Source organism: Grampus griseus (assembly GCF_964374135.1).
Source record: "Grampus griseus genome assembly, chromosome: Y".
Classification (NCBI taxonomy): Eukaryota; Metazoa; Chordata; class Mammalia; order Artiodactyla; family Delphinidae; genus Grampus; species Grampus griseus.
The window spans coordinates 15,818,695-15,845,911 of record NC_139016.1 but is presented as its reverse complement, the minus strand read 5'-3'; the positions used below and the strand labels follow the sequence as shown (position 1 = coordinate 15,845,911).

The 27,217-nt window shown below is 38.9% G+C and overlaps 1 pseudogene across 1 annotated transcript in view; it reads left to right on the top strand.

Moving 5' to 3' along the window:
- LOC309817701 (collectrin-like) overlaps positions 1 to 2,293 on the top strand; it is a 37,064-nt pseudogene extending 34,771 nt beyond the window's left edge. Inside the window, exon 5 of the transcript in view lies at positions 2,107 to 2,293. The product of the transcript in view is annotated as a collectrin-like (transcript). The remainder of the gene's footprint in view (positions 1 to 2,106) is intronic.
- The last annotated feature ends 24,924 nt before the right edge of the window (positions 2,294 to 27,217 follow it).

Genomic DNA, 27,217 nt, shown 5'->3' with positions numbered 1-27,217 from the left:
TGGCATGCACAATGGCAAAATACTTCCAAGTGATGACAGTGGGATCTACAGTATTGAAATGCTACTTTACTTTTCTTTATAAACTCCACCTATTTGAAATTATCTAATAAACCATCGGTGAAGCCTGGCAAAATCAGTACTCCTAATTCCTAAGGTATGAAAATGAGTACTTTCCTCCATCCATTTGAAAAAATAACTATTCAATAAATACAAGAAATATCACATGTGTACATTCCCTTCCTCCCTTCTTCCCTTCCTTCCCTCTTTCTCCTGATAGATCTCATTCAAAACCTACCTTGGGCTGCTGTCTGAGTAACTTTGCCTACAGCATTAGTCCATCCATTCTTCCATCCAGTTGTTTGTTCCATCACCCAACTACCGTCCAATCATCCATCCATCCATTTATCTAACTAGCTAGCCAGCTACTCGTGTGTCTGTCTATCCAATTCTAAGCACATTAGTTGAGTGCCTACTCTATGCTGTCAGCTGTTTTACAAAATATCTTTTAATTTGGAGTTGACTGATTAGTTCCTCCTGAGAGATTCAGGTCAGAAAAGTTTGGTGATGGAGTAGGGCAGGAACATAGAACAGAGAATTTTATTTTTAAAAAATATATCTTCTCGGTGCATCACGTCTAGAGGCACTTGTCAGTTTGTCTCGTTGGTGATATTCACCAAATTTCTCCCTTTACAAAAATCAAATGTCTCTTTATAATTAGTACATTGCTTGTAGGGGTGTTACATTGAGACCCTGTGAGTATGCTGTTTCTTAGTCATCTCCCACTCAGTGCTTTAGTATCCATTGAGGAGCCTCAACAGAATCAATTATTATTATTTGGTGATTTTCTGTTTCTGTTGCACCTTCTATATTGGTTGTCATTCTTTTGTAAACAAGAGCTCTTTCTTTTCTCTGCCTTCCTCCACCATATTCTTGAAATGAGCTCTCATGTAGGACTAATAAGGACCTCTACCTTGATCATCTTTGGGGCATCTTCACCGACCTCCTCACCCACTAGAAATTCACTAAGTTTCTAAGGGACTTCCATAGCAGTGGAAGTCCATCCTGGTCACCACAGCAATGTCCACCATCCCAGCCATGTGATCCACCCAGGTCTGCCTCTTTGAAGTTTCTACAGATTTCTGGAACAAGAGAATCTTTGAGAAGTCTGGGAGCCTCATGCCTAACATCATGCCTCCATGGTGTCCCAACATCTAACTTGTGATAATCCTGAGGGAAACTCTTCTGCCCTCTGATTGCCTATCTCTTTTCTCCCCCTACCTCTATGATATCAAGCACAATTGGCTCAGTGTCTTGGCCTTTCACAAAAGACAGGAAGAATGTTTGAATTCAAGGCTACATTTTTCCACACTCCAGGGAAAGATTAAGGATCTGGTTACCACCTGGATTGGGGTAGCAGGGTCTTTAAAGGGTCTGAGAATGAACAACTTAAAAATTTACCTGTTAAATAGAATTTTTTGGAATGACCTGGGATTTTAGCTATGAGCTGTAATTAGCAGAATGTGTTCTGAGTTCCAAAAACCTGACTTAACAAATGAATGCAACTATTTTGTAATGAGTAGAGCCAAGGAATGATACCTGCAGTTTACAATGGTTACATCCTTTCTACAAAGTAATGTGAGTTTGCTTCTTGGCATCTCATCTCAACCTGATTTTTACCTAACATTTGCAGACCATTAATTTGTCAAATCTTGTGAGAGGAATTTATTACTTTTTTAAATTCAATTTTTGTGAAGTTGTTCTCCTAGAGCTAAATTTTTTAACTTGCCAATTTACCATATATTTTCCTCACATTCCTTCATGCAGTTTGTTTGTGTGAATGTACATATGTATATGTGTGTATACAAACATTCATTCATATATATATTCATTCATATACATATACACACAAACACACACACACACATATATATAATATCCATGCAGGCTGCTGATCTTGATAGCATCTTTTCACCTCATCAACTCTTTATGATCTTTGAAATTTATTTGAAAATACACGATGTCATCCATTTTCCCCATCATTCTAAGTTTCCTCTTCCCTTTCCTTATCTCCATGTTTGTACAGAAGACCATCCTTTCTCTTCCTAGATCCCAATCATTCTTTTTATGTGCACTTAAGAAGAACAAAGGACCATCTGAAATGTAAGACACTGAAGATAAATGGGAAAACACAATCACAATTGAAAACGGCATCCCCTGCGATCCCCTGGACATGAAGGGAGCGCACGTTAATGATGCCTTTGTGACAGAGGATGAGCGGTTCACCCACCTCTGAACGGCTGCTGTTTTGTTTCCCTCTGAAACTCAACACTTTTTTCTGTGAAACTGCTGAACATCACAATTCATTGAGGGAAGATTATATATTTTGTGTTACCATTCTTCTTTTGTAAGAAATTTTGAATGTGCATGCAATTGAAATGCAATGAATTATACCCATGAAGACCATTGAAATAATAAGCTGTTGACTAGCCAAAATATTCTAAAATATTTCACTGACAGCACAGTAAGTGCAGGCATGTGACATTTGTAGTTACTGATTTTAAAATGCATTAGTATTTAAGCATTTCCAGCAATAAGGTCAGGCCAGTATATATATATCACACTTTAAAGACTAAGATAAAATATTTTTCCAGTGGATAATGCCTATAATATGGTGTCCAAATCATTGAAACTGGATCCTTGTTGAATATCATTTATATCACTCTGTATATAAGATAAGCAAGAATAACAATTACTGTAAATGGGTTGGATAAAAATGGGCGTGTTGATATACAAGGTGGAATTTGATCCTGTTATCATACCAACAGTTGCTTATATATATTTTCTGACTATCAGTCTCTAATAGGGCATCTTTATTCATTGATTATTTCTGCAGTTTGTAGAAGTACAATCTATGCTAACTTAATAAAGTGCTAATCATCTCTTTTTAAGTGACTGATTGTAGTCTGCAATTTATTTCCACACTGTGGAACATAGTAAGCCTAATTTTTATGTTATGTTTAATCTGCTCTCCAGTCCTAGAAATGAATTTTTTTGTTGTATGTATCCCTGCTTGAGGACTGTAGTTTTTAGACTTGATTTTACTTTCAGACAGGCTATGTATCATTCTAAATTCTAATAATAATTCTAATAATACATGTATTAATAGAAGGAAAATATGCAGCTCGATCTCCCACTGCTATCACCCATGGTTGGTGTTCCGGCAGTAGTCTCTAACTCATTTACCTGCCTCCAGTGGATACAAACTCTAAGAGGGGTAGTGGAATGCAGGTTTATTGGGGAGTGCTCTCAGGAGATATACCTTTAAGAAGTGAGGAAGGCACGTGTGGTAGACACTAAGGTGTCTGTCATCTCCTGATGTTCACGCCTTCATGTAACCCTCTCTCTGTGAGTGCGGAGGGGACCTATGACTTGCTTCTAATGAATAGAATACAGCAAAGCTGGTGAGATGTCCCTCCTGCAGTTAATTTATATGATATCTGAGTCTATCTTGCTAGCAAACTTGTTCCAGAGACTCTCCTTGCTGGCTTGATTAAGTAAGTGACCATGTTGGGAAAGCGCAAATGAAACTGTGAGCAGGTTCTAGGAATTGCTGGTGGCCTCTCAGCACCAAAGACAGCCTCCAGCCAGTAGCCAGCAAGAATCTGGGATCCTCAGTCCTACAACAACAACAGAATGAATTCTGTCAACAACTGAAGTGAGTTTGGAAGTGGATTTTTCCCCAGTCAAATCTCTAGATGAGAATGTAGTCTGGCCAACACTTTGATTGCAGCCTGAGCAGAGGATCCAGTTGAGCTGTGCCCCGACTCCTGACACATGGACGTTGTGAGATGATAAATGTGTGTTGTTTAGGCCACTAAGTTTGTGCTAAAGCATTATGCAGCCATAGGAAACTAACAGAGTAGGATTAAGCAGAGGGAGAAGTAACCAGAAACATGGTTACAGCAGAGGCCTCAGTCAATCCTTCAGGGATCTTAGGAGCTGAGGTTGTCCCTGATTGAGAGAATGTGGCTGGGCCTTTGTATCTCTACATTAGCTGGTTACGGTCGTGGGTGCTCTCTGGGAAAGGATCTGCCCTTGGAAAGGGCAGTTCCCTATGGCTGAGGGCAATTCCCACTGAAGGGCTCAGCCATGAACCTTCAAAAGCCATTATTTCCAGAAGCTGGGGGTGGGTATGCGGGCCCTAAAGAGGGGGCCTGGGTGGTCCCACAGAATATCCACGACACCTTCGCTAGTTATTTGGCTGCAATGTAGATTGAATGAATATCCAAAATGCAAACCTGATTCTGTTGGTTTCTCACATAAAAGCTTTTAAAAATGGTTTCTTATTCTCTTTACAATAAAGCCAGACTCCTTAACATGGGGCCTGCTGCGGTTTGACCCCCACCTTCTTCTCTAACTTCATCTCTCACACTTCTCCCCTTCTGTTTCTGTCTGTCTCTCTTTCATCCAATCGTAATAGATCTCTCACTTCCAGGCCTTTGAACAAGCTGTTGCCTCTGCCTGGAACACTCTGCCCCATCTTCCAGCCACTCTTCCAGCTTGTCCTAGAGTTTCTCTCGCTTAAACCTCTCATCCTCCTAGAGGTCTTTGATGGGCCTCCAGGCTACGTGCCCCTAGACTGCCCAGATAATGATACTCATCTTGTTGTACTACAAGTATATTACACTTAAATGTGCTTTTGTAGAAAAAGGAGACCACAAAGGCAAGAGTGCCCTGGGGCCCACGTAAGTCTTCTAATACAACCTTGTCTCCCTAAAGGTTTTCATAACTCACTTCGTTTTCTTCCCACCTCTAACCAGATAGAATTAACCACTGCTTTGTAACCTCACCATATCTATACATCTTTTCAGTTATAACCATCACAATATTTTATTTTGACTATTTGTTTATATACCTTCACACTAAATGTAATATTCTTAGAGGCAGTGTTCAAGTCACTTAGCATACTGCCTTGTCTTCCTATTTCGTTCCCTTTCTGTCTTCATTCTTTCTTTCCTTTATTCTATAATGGTGAGCAAAATCGAAAACAGTCACTTCCCTCATGGAGCTGAAAGTCTACATAGTTGGAACTCAATAAATGTATGCTAATGAACAAGCAAATGAGATGGTGGCTGTCACAAGGCCATAGTCTTATACCTTCTGGGAGCAAAGCCTGGCCCCTCTCTGTATGTGGAGGACCTTGAATTGGCGGCTGCAAATTTTTTGACTTGGGAACCATGTACTCTTTAACGTTATTAGGGCTTCCTTATTTTTAGGAGAGGAATGATATTCAGTTGGTTTACTAAAGAACCATTTTCCATCTTACATGCTCTTGAGTTGTGTACTCCAGAATACGGTGGCCTTGCATATAGAATTGGTGAAACATCATCTGAATTCCATCAGTGTGCACTAGCAGGCATCATCCAAGACATGCATTCTCAAGAAGGTGGAAATTGTTCTTGGTGGGGAGAAAAAAAATTCAGTATTACAATGGTTTATAATCCTCCAAAGGACCACAGTACGTTAACAGATGAAAAGTGTATCTATGGTATTAAAATGTCCTGGGTGAGCTATTAGGAGAAGATGTCTGAAAAGTCTCAATAATGGGAAAAAAATTGAGAAACACTGATCCTAGATAAGCTTCTTACTTTGAAGGCATGGGATGGACCAATTTGATCATTAGATCATTTTCTTCACTGTTTATCCTGAAGGGGAGGGGATCTGTTCCATTGGCAAAGATCTGCTCCACTAAATATCCTTGTTGAGGAAGTTTTTCTTGCTAGCAGAGATGCGCTGTAAACTTGGCAGTCAATATAACAGCAAAATAGAGCTTATGTCTCTTGCCCACTGGCTTTGACAAACAGTCTGGGTAATTAGAGGGCAGTCAATCATCAACCATACCTTTCATTTTAAAAGTAATGATCCTGTAATGTCGCACAAGGGAACACATTGTGAGGTGATATGTACTGGAAATGAAATGCTGTAAAGCGAGTGGGAATATAGCTGTCACTCCAGTCTCCAAGTCCTTAGCAAAAACTATGAAGAAACTGGAAACACAGAAGCATCTGAAAACAAAGTCACTGCAGAAACAATGAGCTGGGATGGTGATATCTGGACTTGTTTCACAGAAGAAATGTAAATGCTGGTAGATTTTGCGTTTTGGGGTGTAGTTTCATCTACCATGTTTTCCACAAGGACTAACCAATACAAAACATCACTATATAAAAGAATGTAGTGAACTGTTGAATTAGAATGATACATGATCAGATTCCAGATATTAGTATCACCAAGTGAAGTATGCACATTTATCATCCCTGGATAAGGAACAAGGAATAGGACAGAGCACAGGTGAAGAACCAGAAGGAGTATAAAATCCCTCAAAGTCCAAATTCCCAGTCCTTATTTCAAAGTTATGGAGCCCCTTAACATAGTATTTTATTTCCCACTTTGTTTTGTTTCATAAAAAATATTGCATGCCTAGTTACCTCAATTACACAAGCAAATGCATGGAAGTTTTTCCTTCTTTCTTACTAACTTTCCTTTGGCCCTTCCTCCCTCCCTCCCTCCCTCCCTCCCTCTCTCTCTTCCTTCCTTCTTTCCTTCTTGCCTGAAGAATTTATTGAGTGGAGGCACTCTGTGTTAGATAAGATACTAGGTTCAGGAAATGTAAACAGAGAGATAATTTCCTAGAAGGGACCTGTTCATACTTTATGACAAGATTCAGTTTATTACCAAGAATACCATTCTGTTTTAGGAAATTTTGGTTTGAATGAATGAATAATTTCTAGTTGTTATTTATTGAGTTATTTTGCTTTTTATTTTCACAGCACTGGTTGAAAATGGATTTTATATTAGTTATGGGCAGAGACTATGAGCCAGTTTATAAGGCACAGTGTTAGTCTCTTCTTTATTATAACATATTAGGGGCAGGAGTAGGATGCAAATAGTTGGTACAGGTCTTTATCTTGGTACTGGGCAGTAGGGGAGAGTTTGGCCAGTAAAGAAATGACAGCTGTGTCCCTAGAAGTAATTTTTCCATAGTTACTCCTTGATACTGCTTATATTTTTTGAAAATTAGTGAACATATGACAATAATATGGGCGTGGGGTGTTGGGTGAAGGGAGAGATTTCATAAGATGCAGAGAAAGTGATCCTAAGTTTGTTTGTTTGTTTGTTTTTTCCCAAGTGTCTGATGTCTTTTGGCCAAATCTGAAAGTAGGTTCCCAGAAAAACAGGGCTAGGTCATATCCAAGGCCATCGGAAAGGGTAGAACAAGAGGCCCTGGGCCTGGTGTAGAACAAAGGTGAGCACTAGCCACCATGGGCAGGCAGGCCTAGAAGGTGCCACTGTCAGGTGCCTTGCTGCAGTAAACAAGTGGCCCCTTTTGCACAACTTAGCAAAAGTTCAATTAAGACTCGTGTTAATCACTCCTGGTTTCCATTTGTCCTCCTCCACCATAATTAGTGAACAGTGAATCAGGGTGGCAATATTCAGTTTGTATCAGGGTAGCATTTGAAAACTTAGGAGGTTGAACGAGATCAAATTGCTGCTATGCAATCATTTCTGACCTACAGAAATGGCAATTTCCTATACTTCAAGCTGTTAGTTCACTACTCAATTCTTTGGAATTTAGGAAAGATGTTCCCCATGTAAATATGTCACATGTGGTAAGACAGCCTTCAGGCCAGTTCACAGGAGCATATTAACCCATGATGTAGTTGAAATGTTGTATATTTATGATGTACAATATTAGAAGACAAACTGTCATAACGCTAGCGATTTAATGGAAACAAACAACAAAAAAAGACTAATAAGAACGATCTTTGATTGTATTTTATTGTTACTGCTTGAGGAAAAGCAAGTTTTAATGGAACAATAAGGAAGTGCATGGAACTAGTGAAAGGAATTTTACTCTGAGGAACTTTAAAGGATGTTGATCCTGGCTAATTAAAAATTAGGTCTCTATTTACTGTCTTGGCTTCACCAACATCCACTTGCTCCCTAACTCTTTGCATTCTGGGTTCCATTCCCATAACCCTGAAGAAACTGCTCCCTCAAAGGTCACTAGGGAATCGCTGGTTGCCAAGGTCATGGCACGTTGGTCCTCACGCTCCTGAATCTTTTTGACTCATTTGACAGTGTAGGGCGCTCTGCCCCCGTCTTTGACACACTCTTCCTTCTTGACTTTTCTGTGATATGATCCTATCCTTTTACTCATCCGCTCTCTCTAATCATTCTCCAAGAAGCCAGAGAAGAAGCTGAAAGGGAAAGAAAGACATGGGTGAAAAATTAAGAGATTTTTGTATATAGTTGAGCTGTCAGTAGTGAAAGAAAAGAGAGTTGCCTCTTGTGCATAATGAAGGTCATGGAGAAAATACTTGGGCCTAAAGGTTCTCTCTGCTGACCACCAACAGGTTGGTTGCTCTTCAGAGAAGCCTTGGAGTAAGAGGTAAAAGGTGCATAGTAGTCATTGTATGTTAAATAATTAGTGCTTCACACAGTAGTGGAGAGCACCAAGGCTAGGGGAATACACATCCACAATCTGCAACTCCGAAATCCAAAACTCTCTGAAAACCATTTGGCAGCAAGCCTGGCCCAGATATGATACTCTTTATGATCTTTACTGTACTCAGTGGTCTTTATTTATTGTACTTACTGAATGCAGAAATATGCAACTGTTTACTGATAGGATGCTGCCCCAGATCTCATAGGGTGAATATTAATACATGGTATATGCACAGTATTACCTGAGTTCTAATCCTAACACACCCATAAGTGGGTGGCTCCAGGTGAGTAGGGCTTCATAAAAGCGGAGAGGAAGCAATCCAGTGAAATAACTTATTTCCGTTTGATGTAAATAGACTAGCTTTAAAAAGGAACTAATACTTGCCCTATCTGCCCAAAGTGTTGTTGCAAGAATAGAATGAAATAAAGAATAAAAACAGCAAAATTAATAAAGTGTGCACTGTGAATGAATTTTTTCTTTGTTAAATTTGATAGTGAAACTTCTAAACTTGAGGCCATAAAGAGGCATAAGGATTTATTTAAGGAAAATATTTTACTGTATGAATAATTCATAACTACAATGGCTTAATCTCAGAAGTAGATAACCTACCCATCTAGGAAGACACAACTACACATAGATGAAGTATCTATTTGAATTTTCAACCCAAACAAATTAAAAAAAAAAAACAAAAAAAAACCCTACAAACCTCCGCTAGTGTAATTTCAAAGGAAAAACTTCCAAGTCCGTACACATTGCTTCTAACTACCACAATGCCTTCATTTTTCCCCAGAGGATATAATTCTATATAATCCCCGAAGAAACAGACAGACAGATAGAGAGAGAGAGAGAAGGAAACTTGTGGTAACTCAGCTAATCATCCCAGTATTAACTTCAGTTCAGTTAGGTAATGATGATTATGTTTTTAAATAATTACTCTTTTTTTTTGACTATCATTGAACCAGTTGACATTTGTTGAATCAACTGGCCTCCCAATCAACTGAGTTAAAAATTATATCTGACTGGATGGGCAAGCTGTTTTGTTGAATTAACTACTCAATATGGTAGCACTTTGTGCATCCAGTCAAATTCTACTGATACTTAGACTCTCCTATATTGGGGATTGGTGCCTGTGACTTGTCTGCCAGGTATGTGGGGGTGAGTCACCCATCCTATTTCTTCATTAGTTAAGGCTCCTACAAGCAAAGACTCCAAGGTCTCTGGGCGGACAGGGCCACAACACAGCAACAGAACAATTTCATATGGTAAGCCTTTTCGCTTTTTTAATTTTACTTGAATTTTATTTTATATTATTTCATTATTTTTTTTAACATCTTTATTGGAGTATAATTGCTTTACAATGTTGTGTTAGTTTCTGCTGTAGAGCAAAGTGAATCAGCTATATGTATTGGACACTTAGGTTGCTTCCATGTCCTGGCTATTGTAAATAGAGCTGCAATGAACACTGTGGTACATGACTCTTTTTGAATTATGGTGTTCTCAGGGTATGTGCCCAGTAGTGGGATTGCTGGGTTGTATGGTACTTCTATTTTTAGTTTTTTAGGGAACCTTAATACTGTTCTCCATAGTGGTTGTAACAATTTACATTCCCACCAACAGTGCAAGAGGGTTCCCTTTTCTCCACACCCTCTCCAGCATTAATTGTTTGTAAATTTTTTGATGATGACCCTTCTGACCAGTATGAGGTGGTACCTCATGGTAGTTTTGATTTGCATTTCTCTAATTCATGTGTTTGTTGGCAATCTGTGTATCTTCTTTGGAGAAATGTCTATTTAGGTCTTCTGCCCGTTTTTGGATTGGGTTGTTTGTTTTTTAGATATTGAGCTGCTTGTATATTTTGGAGATTAATCCTTTGTCAGTTGCATCATTTGTAAATATTTTCTCCCATTCTAAGGGTTGTCTTTTCATCTTGTTTATGGTTTCTTTTGCTGTGCAAAAGCTTTTAGCTTTCATTAGGTACAACTTGGGTTTTTGTTTGTTTGTTTTTATTTCCATATATCTAAGAGGTGGGTGAAAAAGAATCTTGCTGTGATTTATGTCATAGAGCGTTCTGCGTTTGTTTTCCTCTAAGAGTTTGATAGTGTGTGGCCTTACATTTAGGTCTTTAATCCGTTAAGTTTTGTGTATGGTGTTATGGAGTGTTCTAATTTCATTCTTCTACATGTAGCTGTCCAGTTCTCCCAGCACGACTTACTGAAGAAGACTCTGTGTTCTGCATTGTATATTCTTACCTCCTTTATCAAAGATAAGGTGACCATATGTGCATGGGTTGATCTCTGGGCTTTCTATCCTGTTCCATTGATCTATATTTTCTATTTTTGTGCCAGTACCATACTGTCTTGATTACTGTAGCTTTGTAGTATAGTCTTCTCTTTCTCACGATTGGCTGTTTGGGGTCTTTTGTGTTTCCATACAAATTGTGAATATTTTTTTTCTAGTTCTGTGAAAAATGCCATTGGTAGATTGATAGGGATTGCAATGAATCTGTACGTTGCTTTGCGTAGTAGAGTCATTTTCACATTGTTGATTCTTCCAATCCAAGAACATGGTATATATCTCCATCTGTTTGTATCATCTTTAAATTCTTTCATCAATGTCTTATAGTTTTCTGTGTACAGGTCGTCTGTCTCCTTAGGTAGGTTTGTTCCTAGGTATTTTATTCCTTTTGTTGCAGTGGTAAATGGGAGTGTTTCCTTAATTCCTCTTTCAGATTTTTCATCATAAGTGTATAGAAATGCAAGAGATTTCTGTGCATTAATTTTGTATCCTGCTACTTTACCAAATTCATTGATTAATTCTAGTAGTTTTCTGGTAGCATCCTTAGGATTCTCTCTGTATAGTATCATGTCATCTGCGAACAGTGATAGTTTTACTTCTTCTTTTCCGATTTGGATTCCTTTTATTTCTTTTCCTTCTCTGATGGTTGTGGCTAAAACTTCCAAAACTATGTTGAATAATAGTGGTGAGAGTGGGCAACCTTGTCTTGTTTCTGATCTTAGTGGAAATGCTTTCAGTTTTTCACAATTGAGAATGATGTTGGCTGTGGGTTTGTCATATATGGCCTTTATTGTGTTCAGGTAAGTTACCTCCATGCCAACTTTCGGGAGGGTTTTTATCATAAATGAGTGTTGAATTTTGTCAAAAGCTTTTTCTGCATCTAATGAGATTATCGTATGGTTTTTATCCTTCAGTCTGTCAATATGGTGTATCACATTGATTGATTTGCGTATATTGAAGAATCCTTGCATTCCTGGGATGAACCCCACCTGATCATGGTGTATGATCCTTTTAATGTGCTGTTGGATTCTGTTTGCCAGTATTTTGTTGAGCATTTTTGCATCTATGATCAACAGTGATATTGGCCTGTAGTTTTCTTTTTTTGTGACATCTTTGTCTGGTTTTGGTGTCAGGATGACGGTAGCCTCGTAGAATGAGTTTGGGAGTGTTTCTCACCTGGCTGTATTTTGGAAGAGTTGAGAAGGATAGGTGCTAACTCTTCTCTAAATGTTCGACAGAATTCGCCTGTGAAGCCATCTGGTCCTGGACTTTTGTTTGTTGGAAGATTTTTAATCAGTCTCAACTTCAGTGCTTGTGATTGGTTTGTTTATATTTTCTATTTTTTCCTGGTTCAATCTCGGAAGGTTGTGCTTTTCTAAGAATTTGTCCATTTTTTCCAGGTTGTCCATTTTTGGCATATAGTTGCTTGTAGTAATCTCTCATCATCCTTTGTATTTCTGCAGTGTCAGTTTTACTTCTCCTTTTTCATTTCTAATGCTGTTTATCAATTTTGTTTATCTTCTCAAAGAACCGGCTTTTAGTTTTTTTGATCTTTGCTACTGTTTTCTTCATCTCTTTTTCATTTATTTCTGATCTGATCTTTATGATTTCTTTCCTTCTGCTAACTTTGGGGTTTTTTTTTTTTTGGTTGTACTTCTTCTTTCTCTAATTGCTTTAGGTGTAAGGTTAGGTTGTTTATTTGAGATGTTTCTTGTTTCTTGAGGTAGGATTATATTGCTATGAACTTCCCTCTTAGAACTGCTTTTGCTGCTTCCCATAGATTTTGGGTCCTCATGTTTTCATTGTCATTTGTTTCTAGGTATCTTTTGATTTCCTCTATCATTTCTTCAGTGATCACTTGGTTATTTAGTAGTGTATTGTTTAGCCTCCTTGTGTTAGTATTTTTTACATTTTTTCCTGCAATTGATATCTAGCCTCATAGCGTCGTGGTTGGAAATGATACTTGATACAATTTCAATTTTCTTAAATTTACCAAGGCTTGATTTGTGACCAAAGATATTATCCTGGAGAATGTTCCTTGAGCATTTGAGAAGAAAGTGCATTCTGTTGTTTTTTGTTGGAATGTCCTATAAATATCAAGTCCATCTTGTTTAATCTGTCATTTAAAGCTTGTGTTTCCTTATTATTTTCATTTTGGATGATCTGTCCATTGGTGAAAGTGGGATGTTAAAATCCCCTACTATGATTGTGTTACTGTCGATTTCCCCTTGTATGGCTGTTAGCGTTTGCCTTATGTATTGAGGCGCTCCTATGTTGGGTGCAGAAATATTTAAAATTGTTATATCTTCTACTGGATTGATTCCTTGATAATTATGTAATGTCCTTCTTTGTCTCTTGTAATAGTGTTTATTTTAAAGTCTGTTTTGTCTGATATGAGAATTGCTACTCTAGCTTTCTTTTGATTTCCATTTGCATGGAATAAGTTTTTCCATCCCCTCACTTTCAGTCTGTATGTGTCCCTATGTCTGAAGTGGATCTCCTGTAGACAGCATATATACAGGTCTTGTTTTTGTATCCATTCAGCCAGTCTATATCTTTTGGTTGCAGTATTTAATCCTTTAATATTTAAGGTAGTTATCAATATGTATGTTCCTATTACCATTTTCTTAATGGCTTTGTGTTTGTTATTGTAGGTCTTTTCCATCTCTTGCGTTTCCTGACTCGAGAAGTTCCTTTAGCATTTCTTGTAAAGCTGGTTTGGTGGTGCTGTGTTCTCTTAACTTGTGATTATCTGTAAAGGTTTTAATTTCTCCTTCGAATCTGAATGAGATCCTTCCTGGGTAGAGTAATCTCGATTGTAGTTTTTTCCCTTTCATCACGTTAAATATGTCCTGCCACTCCCTTCTGCCTTGCAGAGTTTCTGCTGAAAGTTCAGCTGTTAACCTTATGGGGATTCCCTTGTATGTTATTTGTTGCTTTTCCCTTGCTGCTTTTAATATTTTTTCTTTCTATTTAATTTTTGATAGTTTGATTAATATGTGTCTTGGTGTGTTTCCCCTTGGATTTATCTTGTATGGGACTCTTTGCGCTTTCTGGACTTGATTGACTATTTCCTTTCCCATATTAGGGAAGTTTTCAACTATAATCTCTTCAGATTTTCTCAGTCCCTTTCTTTTTCTCTTCTTCTTCTGGGACCCCTATAATTTGAATGTTTGTGTGTTTAATGTTGTCCCAGAGGTCTCTGAGACTGTCCTCAATTCTTTTCATTCTTTTTTCTTTATTCTGCTCTGCAGTAATTATTACCACTATTTTATCTTCCAGGCCACTTATCCATTCTTCTGCCTCAGTATTTCTGCCACTGACTCCTTCCAGAGAATTTTTAATTTCATTTATTGTGTTGTGCATCACTGTTTGTTGCTCTTTAGTTCTTCCAGGTCCTTGTGAAACGTTTGTTGTATTTTCTCCATTCTATTTCCAAGATTTTGAATCATCTTTACTATCATTACTCTGAATTGTTTTTCAGGTAGACTGCCTATTTCCTCTTCATTTCTTTGGTCTAGTGGGTTTTCACTTTGCTCCTTCATCTGCTGCGTAGTTTTCTGTCTTCTCATTTTGCTTAACTTACTGTGTTTGGGGTCTCCTTTTCTCAGGCTGCAGGTTCATAGTTACTGTTGTTATTGGTGCCTGCTCCCAGTGGGTAAGGTTGGTTCAGTGGGCTGTGTAGGCTTCCTGGTGGAGGGTACTGGTGCCTGTGTTCTGGTAGGTGGTGCTGGATCTTGTCTTTCTGGTGGGCAGGGCCACATCTGGTATTTGGGGTGTCTGTGGACTTATTATGATTTTAGGCAGCCTCTCTGCTAATGGGTGGGGTTGTTTTCCTGTCTTGCTAGTTGTTTGGCATGGGGTGTCCAGAACTGGGGCTTGCTGGTCGTTGAGTTGAGCTGGGTCTTAGCATTGACAGAGAGATCTCTAGGAGAGTTCTCACTGATTGATGTTACATGGGGCCAGGAGGTCTCTGTGGTCTAATGTCCTGAACTCACCTTTCCTACCTCAGAGATTCAGGCCTGACACCCAGCTGGAACACCAAGACCCTGTCAGTCACATGGCTCAGAAGAAAAGGGAGAAGAAAAGAAAAAGAAAATATAGTTATTAAAATTCCAAAAAATTATTAATATAAATAAAATTAAAAGAAAAAAAAAGAAGAGAACAGCTCAACCAATGAACAAATCCACCAATGATAAAAAGTGCTAAAAACTATACTAATATAAAGCTAAAAATCAGAAACTAGTAAGTCACATACAGCAAATCCCACATCTGTGGTTGCCCCCAAAGTCCACTGCCTCAATTTTCAGATGGTTCATTGTCTATTCAGGTACTCCACAGATGCAGGTACAGCAAGTTGATTGTGGGGATTTAATCCACTGCTCCTCAGGCTGCACAGAGAAATTTCCCTTCTCTTCTTTTCCCGCACGGCTCCTGGGGTTCAGCTTTGGTTTTGGCCCCGCCTCTGCATGTAGGTCACCCTCGGGCGTCTGTTCTTTGCCCAGACAGGAAGGGGTTGAAGGAGAGGCTTATTAGCGGGCTCTGGTTCACTCAGGCTGGTGGGCAGGAGGGGCACGGAGTGCGGGGCGAGCCTGCGGTGGCAGAGGCCGGCGTGACATTGCAACAGCCTGAGGCGCACCGTGCGTTCTCCCAGGGAAGTTGTCCCTGGATCCCGGGACCCTGGCAGTGACGGGCTGCACAGGCTCCCAGGAGGGGAGGTGGGGATAGTGACCTGTGCTCGCACACAGGCTTCTTGGGGGCGGCAGCAGCAGCCTTAGCATCTCACGCCCGTCTCTGGGGTCCGCGCTTTTAGCCGCGGCTCGCGCCCGTCTCTGAAGCTCCTTTAAGCAGCGCTTTTAATCGCCTCTCCTCATGCAACAGGAAACAAAGAGGGAAGAAAAAGTCTCTTGCCTCTTCGGCAGCTCCAGACTTTTCCCTGGACTCCCTCCCAGCTAGCCGTGGTGCACTAACCACTTCAGCCTATGTTCACGCCGCCAACCCCAGTTCTCTCCCTGCGATCTGACCAAAGCCCGAGCCTCAGCTCCCAGCTGAAATGATGAAAATTTTTTCACCTCTGAATCACCACCACCTAAGTGGGGCAGCTGTGCAGCCAGAGCTTTTGAGGAAGAAAAAGACTAAAATATCCCTTATGGCTATGTTGTTTGAGTTGTATTTTGGTTGTTGAAAATTATCAAATAAGCAGTTACATACCCAGGATTGAATTCAGATCTCATTTCTCCCTTCCCCTCAAGAAGGACACATTCATGAGAGCTGATGTAGCAGGATGTAATACAGCACATCTCAGGTGAGCTGGTGTTGGGGCACTAAAACCAGGAGTAGTTGCCCAAAGAACCTTAGATCATTGTAAAAGTTATCATGGTCCTGGCCTGGGGTAAGTTCCCACAGTTACAGAGGACTGCTTCTGAGCAGTGTGAAACAGGTCTGTGGAGAGTGACAGAGCACATTCAAGGTCTTCCTGGGACCCAGAATAATTGACCCATCTCAGCAACAGACTCCTAACTCTTCCCCACTACCTTACATACCTGTTCAATATCTAAATTAGGTTATTGTGTTCCCAATCAATCTTCAACTGACTAATCTATATTTAGAAGTTGAGGCCAATTGGATCTCCATAGTCCTCTGAAACATTTTAACCACCAGTATGAAGTTTCCGTGCCCTTCAGACTCCAGAACATAGCTGTTATGGGTTGAATTATGTCCACAAAAAAATATATGTGAAGTCTTAATCTCTGGTATCTAAATGTGACCATATTTGAAAATACAGCCTGTGCAGATGTAATCAGGTTTAGGTGAGATAATACCGGATTAGGGGCCCTAATCTAGTGATTGGTATCTTTATAAGAAGGCCATGCAGAGAGACACAGAAATTCACACAGGGACAACGCCATGTGATGACAGAGGCAGAGACTGCCATACTATATTTATAAACCAAGGAACTTCAAGAATTGCTGAAACCACCAGAAACTAGGAAAAGGCAAAGAAAAATACTTCCGCAGAAGATTCAAAGAAAACAGTGCCTTGATTTCAGACTCCCAGCCTCTAGAACAGTGAGAGAAGAAATTCTGTTGTTTTAAGCCACTCAGTTTGTAGTAGTAAGTTACAGGAGCCCTACAAAACTAATACTGGTTTTGGTACAGATAGTGCAAGTAGTAGGGTGCTGCTGTAACAAATAACTACAATTGTAGAACTGGATGTGGTACTGCGTAATGGGCAAAGGCTGGAAGAGTTCCCAGGTGCATTATAAAGAAAGCCTAGATTGCCTTGAAGAGACTAGACATAAAAATACTAAAGGTAACTTGGGTGAGTGCTCAGGTGGAATTAAGGAGCACAGTAAAGAAAGATCCTATCATTTTAGAGAATACATTATAAACAGACTGTTGGTAGAAATGTTCACATTTCTACCAAAGAAGGTGCTTTAGATAATCTTAAGACAAAATGATGAGTATGCTATTGGACCCTGGATAAAATATAATACTTATTATACAGTGGCAGAAAACGTGGCTTAATTATGTTATGCTGTGTGGAAATTAGCATTTCTTATGTGATGAATCTGGATTTTCTTCTTCAACATCTTTATTGGAGTATAATTGCTCTCTTTCTTGGAGTATAACTGCTCTACAATTGTGTTAGCTCCTGCTATATAACAAACCAAATCAGCCAGAAGTATACATATATCCCCATATCCCCTCCTTCTTCTGTTTCCCTCCCACCCTCCCTATCCCACCCCTATAAGGGGTCACAGAGAACTGAGGTGATCTCCCTGTGCTATGTAGCCGTTTCCCACCAGCCATCCATTTTACATTTGGTAGTGTATATATATCGATACCACTCTCTCACTGTGTCCCAGCTTACACTTCCCCTTCCCCCTGTCCTCAAGTCTATTCTCTACATCTGCATCTTTATTCCTGTCCCTTTTTTTTAAGATTCCATATATATGTGTTAGCATATGGGATTTGCTTTTCTCTTTCTGACATACCTCACTATCCACCTCACTACAAATAATTCAAATTCGTTTCTTTTCATGGCTGAGTAGTATTCCATTGCATATATGTGCCACATCTTCTTTATCCATTCATCTGTCAATGGACACTTAGGTTGCTTCCATGTTCTGGCTATTGTAAATAGTGCTGCAATGAACATTGTGGTACATGACGCTTTTTGAATTATTGTTTTCTCAGAGTATATGAACAGTAGTGGGATTGCTGGGTCATATGGTAGTTCTATTTTTAGTTTTTTAAGGAACCTCCATACTGTGCTCCATAGAGGCTGTATCAATTTACATTCCCACCAGTGCAAGAGGGTTCCCTTTTCTCCATACCCTTTCCAGCATATACTGTTAATAGACTTTTTGATGATGGCCATTCTGACCGGTGTGAAGTGATACCGCATTGTAATTCTGATTTGCCTTTCTCTAACGATTAGTGATGTTGAGCATCCTTTCAGGTGTTTGTTGGTAATCTGTATATCTTCTTTGGAGAAATGTCTATTTAGGTCTTCTGCCTGTTTTTGGATAGGGTTGTTTGTTTTTTCATATTGAGCTGCATGAACTGCTTGTATATTTTTGAGATTAATCCTTTTCCAGTTGTTTCATGTGCAAATATTTTCTCCCATTCTGAGGGATGTTTTGCCATCTTCTTTATGTTTACCTTTCCTGTGCAGAAGGTTTTAAATTTCATTATGTGCCATTTTTTTGTTTTTATTTCCCTTTCTCTAGGAGGAGAGTCAAAAGGATCTTGTTGTGATTTAACTCATAGAGTGTTCTGCCTATGTTTTCCTCTAAGAGTTTTATAGTATCTAGCCAAATATTTAGATCATTAATCCATTTTGAGCTTTCTTTTTAGTATGGTGTTAAGAAGTGTTCTAATTTCATTCTTTTACATGTAGCTGTCCATTTTTCCCAGCACCACTTGATGAAGAGGTTATCTTTTCTCCATTGTATATTCTTGCCTCCTCTATCAAAAATAAGGTGACCATATGTGTGTGGGTTTAATCTCTTAGCTTTCTATCCTGATCCATTGATCTGTATTTCTGGTTCTGTGCCAGTACCATACTCTCTTGATTACTGTAGTTTTATAGTATAGTCTGAAGTCAGGGAACCTGATTCCTCAAGTTCCGTTTTTCTTTCTCAAGATTGCTTTGACTATTCAGGGCCTTTTGTGCTTCCATACAAATTGTGAAATTATTTGTTCTAATTCTGTCCAAAATGCCATTAATAGTTTGCTAGGGATTGCATTGAATCTGTAGAGTGCTTTGGGTAGTATAGTCATTTTCACAATGTTGATTCTTCCAATCCAAGATCATGGTATATCTCTCCATCTGTTTGTATCATCTTTAATTTCTTTCATCAGTGTCTTATAGTTTTCTGCATACAGGTCTTTTGTCTCATTAGTTAGGTTTATTCCTAGGTATTTTATTCTTTTTGTTGCAATGGTAAATGGGAGTGTTTCTTTAATTCCTCTTTCAGATTTTTCATCATTAGTGTATAAGAATGCCAGAGATTTCTGTGCATTAATTTTGTATCCTGCTACTTTACCAAATTCAGTGGTTAGCACTGGTAGTTTTCTGGTAGAAGCTTTAGGATTCTCTATGTATAGTATCATGTCATCTTCAAACAGTGACAGTTTTACTTTTCCAATTTGGATTCTTTTATTTCTTTTTCTTCTCTGATTGCTGTGGCTAAAATTTCCAACACTATGTTGAATAATAATGGTGAGAGTGGACAACATTGTCTTGTCCCCGATCTTAGTGGAAATGGTTTCAGTTTTTCACCACTGTGAGCGATGTTCGCTGTGGGTTTGTCATATATGAGCTTTATTATGTTGAGTAAGTTCCCTCTATGCCTGTTTTTATCATATATCGCTGTTGAATGTTGTTGAAAGCTATTTCTGCATCTGTTGAGGTGATCATGTGGTTTTTCTCCTTCAGTTTATTAATATGGTTTATCATATTGATTGATTTGCATATATAGAAGAATCCTTGCATTCCTGTGATAAACCCCACTTGATCAGGGTGTATGATCCTTTTAATGTTCTGTTGGATTCTGTTTGCTAGTATTTTGTTGAGGATTTTTGCATCTAAGTTCATCAGTGATATTGGGCTGTAGTTTTCTTTTTTTGTGACATTTTTGTCTGGTTTTGGTAGCAGGGTGATGGTGGCCTTGTAGAACGAGTTTGGGAATGTTCCTCCCTCTGCTATATTTTGGAAGAGTTTGAGAAGGATAGGTGTTAGCTCTTCTCTAAACATTTGATAGAATTTGCTTGTGAAGCCATCTGGTCCTGTGCATTTGTTTGTTGGAAGATTTTTAATCACAGTCTCAATTCCAGTGCTTGTGATGGGTCTGTTTATATTTTCTATTTCCTCCTCTTCAGGGTTAGATGGCTGTGCATTTCTAAGAATTTGTGCAGTTCTTCCAGGTTGTTCATTTTATTGACATAGGGTTGCTTGTAGTAATCTCTTGTGATCCTTTGTATTTCTGCAGTGTCAGTTGTTACTTCTCCTTTTTCATTTGTACTTCTATTGAGTCTTCTTTCTTTTTTTCTTGATGAACCTGGCTAATGGTTCATCAATTTTGTATTTGTTCTCAAAGAACCATCTTTTAGGTTTATTGATCTTTGCTATCATTTCCTTCATTTCTTTTTCATTTATTTCTGATCTGATTTGTATGATTTCTTTCCTTCTGCTTACTTTGGAGGATTTTTGTTCTTCTAATTCCTTTAGTTGTAAGGTTAGGTTTTTAGTTTTTAACATCATTATTGGAGTATAATTGCTTTACAATAGTGTGTTAGTTTCTGCTTTATAACAAAGTGAATCAGTTATACATATACATATGTTCCCATATCTCTTCCCTCCTGTGTCTCCCTCCCTCCTACCCTCCCTATCCCACCGCTCTGGGTGGTCACAAATGACCGAGCTGATCTCCCTGTCCTATGCGGCTGCTTCCCACTAGCTATCTATTTTACATTTGGTAGTGCATATATGTCCATGCCACTCTCTCACTTTGTCACAGCTTACCTTTCCCCCTCCCCATATCCTCAAGTCCATTCTCTAGTGGGTCTGTGTCTTTATTCCCATCTTACCCCTAGGTTCTTCATGACTTTTTTTTTCTTAGATTCCATATATATGTGTTAGCATATGGTATTTGTTTTTCTCTTTCTGACTTACTTCACTCTGTATGACAGACTCTAGGTCCATCCACCTCACTACAAATATCTCAATTTCGTTTCTTTTTTGGTTGAGTAATAGTCCATTGTATATGTGTGCCACATCTTCTTTATCTATTCATCTGATGATGGACACTTAGTTTGCTTCCCTGAGAAAACCATAATTCAAAAGGAGTCATGTACCAACATGTTCACTGCAGCTCTATTTACCATAGCCAGGACATGGAAGCAACCAAAGGTTAGGTTTTTATTTGAGACTTTTCTTGTTTCTTAAGGTAGGATTTTATTGCTATAAAATTCTCTCTTAGAAATGCTTTTGTTGCATCCCATAGGTTTTGAGTCATCATGTTTTCATTGTCATTTGTTTCTAGGTATTTATTGATTTCTTCAGTGACATCTTGGTTATTTAGTAGTGTACTGTTTAGCCTCCCTGTGTTTCTGTTTTTTACATTTTTTTCCTTGTAATTGATACCTAGTCTCATAGCGTTGTTGTCAGAAAAGATACTTGTTACAATTTCAATTTTCTTAAATTTACCAAGGCTTCATTTGTGACCCAAGATATGATCTATCCAGGAGAATATTCCATGAGCACTTGAGAAGAAAGTATATTCTGTTGTTTTGGGATGGAATGTCCTATAAATATCAATTAAGTCCATCTTTTTTACTGTGTCAGTTAAATCTTGTTTAATTTTCATTTTGGATGATCTGTCCATTGGTGAAAGTGGGGTGTTAAAGTCCCACTATGATTGTGTTACTGTCGATTTCCCTGTTTTGGGCTGTTAACATTTGCCTTATATATTGAGGTGCTCCTATGTTAGTGTATAAATATTTACAATTGTTATATCTTCTTCTTGGATTGATCCCTTGATCATTATGTACTGTCCTTCTTTGTCTCTTGTATTAGTCTTTGTTTTAAAGTCTAGTTTGTCTGATATGAGAATTCCTATTCCAGCTTTCCTTTGATTTTCATTTGCATGGAATGTCTTTTTACCTCCCTTCACTTTCAGTCTGTATATATTTCTACATCAGAAGTTGGTCTCTTGTAGACAGCATATATACAGGTCTTGTTTTTGTATCCATTCAGGCAGTCTATGTCTTTTAGTTGGAGCATTTAATCAATTTACATTTAAAGTAATTATCGATATGTATGTTCCTAATACCACTTTCTTAGTTGTTTTGGGCTTGTTATTGTAGGTCTTTTCCTTCTCTTGTGTTTTCTGCCTAGAGAAGTTCCTATAGCATTTGTTGTAAAGCATGTTTGGCGGTACTGAATTATCTTACCTTTTGCTTGTCTGTAAAGGTTTTAGTTTCTCTGTCAAATCTGAATAAGATCCTTGCTGAGTAGAGTAATCTTAGTTGTAGGTGTTTGTTTCCCTTTCATCACTTTAATTATGTCCTGCCACTCCCTTCTGGCTTGCAAAATTTCTGCTGAAAGATCAGCTATTAAACTTATGGGGATTCCCTTTTATGTTATTTGTTGCTTTTCTCTTGCTGCCTTTAATATTGTTTTTTTGTATTTAATTTTTGATAATTTGATTCATATGTGTCTTGGTGTGTTCATCCTTGGATTTATCCTGTGTGGGTTTCTCTGTGCTTCCTGTACTTGATTGACTATTTCCTTTCCCATATTAATGGAAGTTTTCAACTATAAGCTCTTCAAACACTTTCTCAGACCCTTTCTTTTTCTCTTCTTCTTCTGGGACCCCAATTCGAATGTTGGTGTGTTAAATGTTGTCCTAGAGGTCTCTGAGAGTGTCCTCAATTCTTTTCATTCTTTTTTCTTTATTCCACTCTGAGGTAGATATTACCACCATTTTATCTTCCTGGTCACTTATGTGTTCTTCTGCCTCAATTATTGTGCTACTGATTCCTTTTAGAGAATTTTAAGTTTCATTTATGGTGGTGTTCATCATTGTTTGTTTGCTCTTTAGTTCTTCTGGGTCCTTGTCAAGTGTTTCTTGTATTTTCTCCATTCTATTTCCAAAATTTTGGATCATCTTTACTATCATTACTCTGAATTATTTTTCAGGTAGACTATTTACCCTTCATTTGTTTGGTCTGGTGGGTTTTTATCTTGTTTATTCATCTGCTGTGTATTTCTCTGTCTTCTCATTTTGCTTCACGTACTGTGTTTGGAGTCTCCTATTCACAGGCTGCAGGTTCATAGTTCCCATTGTTTTTGGTGTCTTCCCCCAGCGGGTAAGGTTGGTTCAGTGGATTGTATAGGCTTCGTGGTGGAGGGGACTGGTACCTGTGTTCTGGTGGATGGGGCTGAATCTTGTCTTCTTGGTGGTCAGGACCTTGTACGGTGTTGTGTTTTGGGATTTCTGTGAACTTATTATGATTTTAGGCAGCCTCTCTGCTAATGGGTGGGATTGTGTTCCTGTCTTTCTAGTTGTTTGGCATAGAGTGTCCAGCACTGTATCTTGCTGATCATTGAGTGGAGCTAGGTCTTAGCGTTGAGATGGAGGTCTCTTGGAGAACTCTCACTGATTGATATTACATGGGGTCGGGAGTTCTCTTGTGGACAAATGTCTTGAATTTGGCTCTCCCCACTCAGAGGCTCAGGTCTGACACCTAGCCAGAGTACCAAAACCCTGTCAGCCACATGGCTGGAGAAGATGGGCTATGAGTTAGGTGTCAGCCACTGCTCTACTGTAGCTCTGTCTCAACTGTCTCCAAAGGTCAGGCAGATACATTGAGTTATTCCACCATTCCTCAGAACTTGCACATTCCAGTCTGGGATTTGTAGATGTACTCCTGATACTCTTTATTGAAATAACTTGCATTCATGGTGGTGAGTGACATGCTAATAGTGTTTGTTCTCTTCAATTCAGAGACTGGGTGTCTGAGCTTTCGTGTGGCCAAGTCAGGAGCAGCTGGCCAATTATCCCAAAGGATTAACATGTCACATTCTAAGAAAGCTTTCTGCAGTTTCTGAGCAGTAGTCCCAAGCAGCCACTCCACTCAGCTGCAGCACTCTGACTGGGGAACTTGGTGGAATCCTCAAATGAGGATTTCTTCTGGCCCTAGAATCTGACTTGTCCACCCAGGCAAGGAGCTGAGGAGAGTGTCTCCTGGCCCCATCTCATCAGAGGAGTGGACACCTGGAGGCTGTGCATCCAACAGCATGGGAGCTGAGAGGTGGGTGGTGGGGCTGACAGCCACCCAAGAAAAGCCGGAACCATATGGAGGGTTCCTGTGCTACTGCCCAGGTGGGGGGAATTCATGAATCTGGATTTTAGCTGAGGTGATTTCCAAGTAAAATGTAGAAGGTATGGCCTGGTTTCTCCAAGAATGATTTGTGGAGAAACGTCTTTTCTGAATGCATGGATCCTCTTGACATCAACAGGAGACCAACATATATTCTGAGATTTCTATACCAGCACAAACACTGAAAGCCTGGTTTTGAGGGATCAAACAGAGATGAGACAAAGTGTAAGAAAAATGACTCCAAGGTCCGAGTCACAAATGCTGACACCAGAGAAAGAGGAGCCATGACCCAGAGACCAGAGCTAGTGAGGTCTCTATTGGCCCAGAGGGCAGAGCGATGAGCCACAGATGATTACTGTCAGGCTTTGAAACCCAATAGAATTTGCCTGGCTGTATTTCAAACATGCTTGGGACAAATGATCCCTTTATTACTTCCATTTTCTCCCCTTCAAAATGGAAAATGTCTTTCCTATGCCACTATTTATCTACTTTGAAGATACCATTATCTATCTGGAAGCAGATTTCTTGTTTTCTAGCTTCACTGATCTAGAAATGGAGAGGAATTTTTTCTCTCAGATGGGTCATATGCAGAACTTCAACCCTACCTTGCCTAGATTACTTCAAAACATCTGGTATTTTTTTTTGGCTGATATTTATATTTTGGACCTAGAGTTGATGCTGGAATGGGTTAAGACCTTTGGAGATGCTGAGATGCAGTCAATGTATTTTTCATGTAAGAAAGACATGAACTGGTTGGGGACCAGGAGTGGAGGGCAGGATTGCTAACTTCTAGGCTTAAGACTTGTAAATTTCTCTTTTTAAACTTTGTGATACTTTGTTACTGCAAACCTAGGAAACTAATACAATGGCCTGTACTTCCTCAGTTATCCACCACCACCCAAATCAACTGTGACTATTTTCTTCTTACTTCTCCAAAATCTGGCTAATACCCTTTCAGGCCACTAGAGACTAATCAGTGCATTACTAAGCTACCTTCTATGACTTATACCTCTCCGGGTTCCTCAAACCAGGTCATCAGTGGCCAAGGCCCATCCCCAAGACTCATCAATTGTGTCTGTGTGGCTAAACTGAAGGGTGTTCATGTTGCTTGCTGGACAAGTAACAGCTCTAATGGGTAAACCTCAACCTTCTGGGTGCTGGGAAGTTCCCCATCTGTAAGGGGGGAGAGAGATGTGCCCATGGATGTAACCATAGAGCAAATATACACAGATATAACCACAAAAATCTTGAAGGTAGGGGATGATAAACACAGCATTTACAGAGACATACCCACACAGACCCTCCCTGTCCTAGGAGTACCTCCACCTGCACCTTCAACAGGATCCCAAAACCCTCTGCACTCACTGTACCTTATTTTCAATGGATGTCTGGCCATACTCCAAACCATACCAGTTCAGTAGCTGATGTAAAGTAGCTGTTGGGAGAAACACACACTCCTCACCTTCTACCATCCACTCCTTGAGGCGTCAGGTCACCTGATGTGCGAGGACCACAGAAAAGAAAAATCAGGTAGGAGACACATAAGTAATTCCAGGAACTACACATACCCACCAACAGTCTAAAGGACTGCTTGTGATCATTTGTATGGATGGAGAAAGCAACAAGTCCATAATTTGTCCAGGTTGACACAAGGAAGCACAGATACCTTCAAAGAGTTCAGCATTGTTGATATGGCTAAAGAAGGTACTGAAGTCTTGACTCCTTCTTTATTTACACCTCAATATATTTATACCAGTGCTGCTCCACAGGCAACCTGGACACCAGACGTATAACAAAGGTTTCTAGTGATCTGAGGGTTAATTATATGATGACTTATAGTTATTAACTGCAGTTGGGCAAATAACACCCAAGCAAGAAAAATACAAGAACCCATAAAGTCAGTTTCCACCAATCACCATGTCATTAATTCCACTCTCCCCGCGTATGAAACTATGTTTCTGTGGGCTGATTTTGTAATGATATTCATCAACTTAAGACCAAGCAAATCTACTGCAAACTTAATTTATCAGTAACAAATATATCAGGAAACATACTTAACAAAAAAATTCAGAAGCAGTCTCACTGATGTCAGAAATTAATCAAGAATGCCTATCACTCCTAATCTACTTTACACTGGAGAACCAGTAGAATGAGAAAACTATTCATGGATTAATATAAACAAAAAAATCATGATGACTCAATAGATACTAATTACTTATGATTTTGGTGTACAATTTAAAACTTTCTAGATGCTAATGTGCTTGTAAGAACCCTATGAGGTAGATACAATCATAATCACTTTTATACTAATGCAAGAGGCACAGAGAGGTCCAGGAATTTGCCTATATCTCAGAGCTCATACATAAAATAACCAAAATGACAGTGAGACCAGAGTACTTGCAAGTATTATTGAGGCAAAAGATATCACTACACATAAAGACCACATGCTCTTTTATAAATCGGGACTGGCAAACAAAGATTTCAGCAAGTTGCTTCATAAAAGATTAACTTTCAATAAGAGTGTTCCTGGCAATATAAAAGCTTTCTGGAAGACTACTATTATTAATATACTATTAGTGCCATTATTAATTAACTATATTATTAACACATTTTTAATAATACTATGTATTAAACATAAAATACCCTATGACCTTGAAATTCTACTCCTAGATAGACAGCCAACAGAAAGGCAAGTGTGTGGAAAAACTAACAAACAAACAAACACGTACAAGACTATTCAAGGAAGCATTATTTGAATTGCTTTGTAAACATACTTTGGATGTAACATTTAGATTCTACAGGTTCTAGGAGAAACAACATGTCACACTTATTTTTTGGAAATACAGAATGTTTGTTAGTTGACCTTTATAACTTTTTCCCAGTTTTTTCCCTATGTTTCAAAATAATTAAGAAATTAAAAATTTTTCAAAATTAAACGTTTTAGCAAATCAAACAATAAAAAGTTCATGGTTGGGGGGTGCAAGAGGGAGGGGATATATGTATACATATAACTGATTCACTT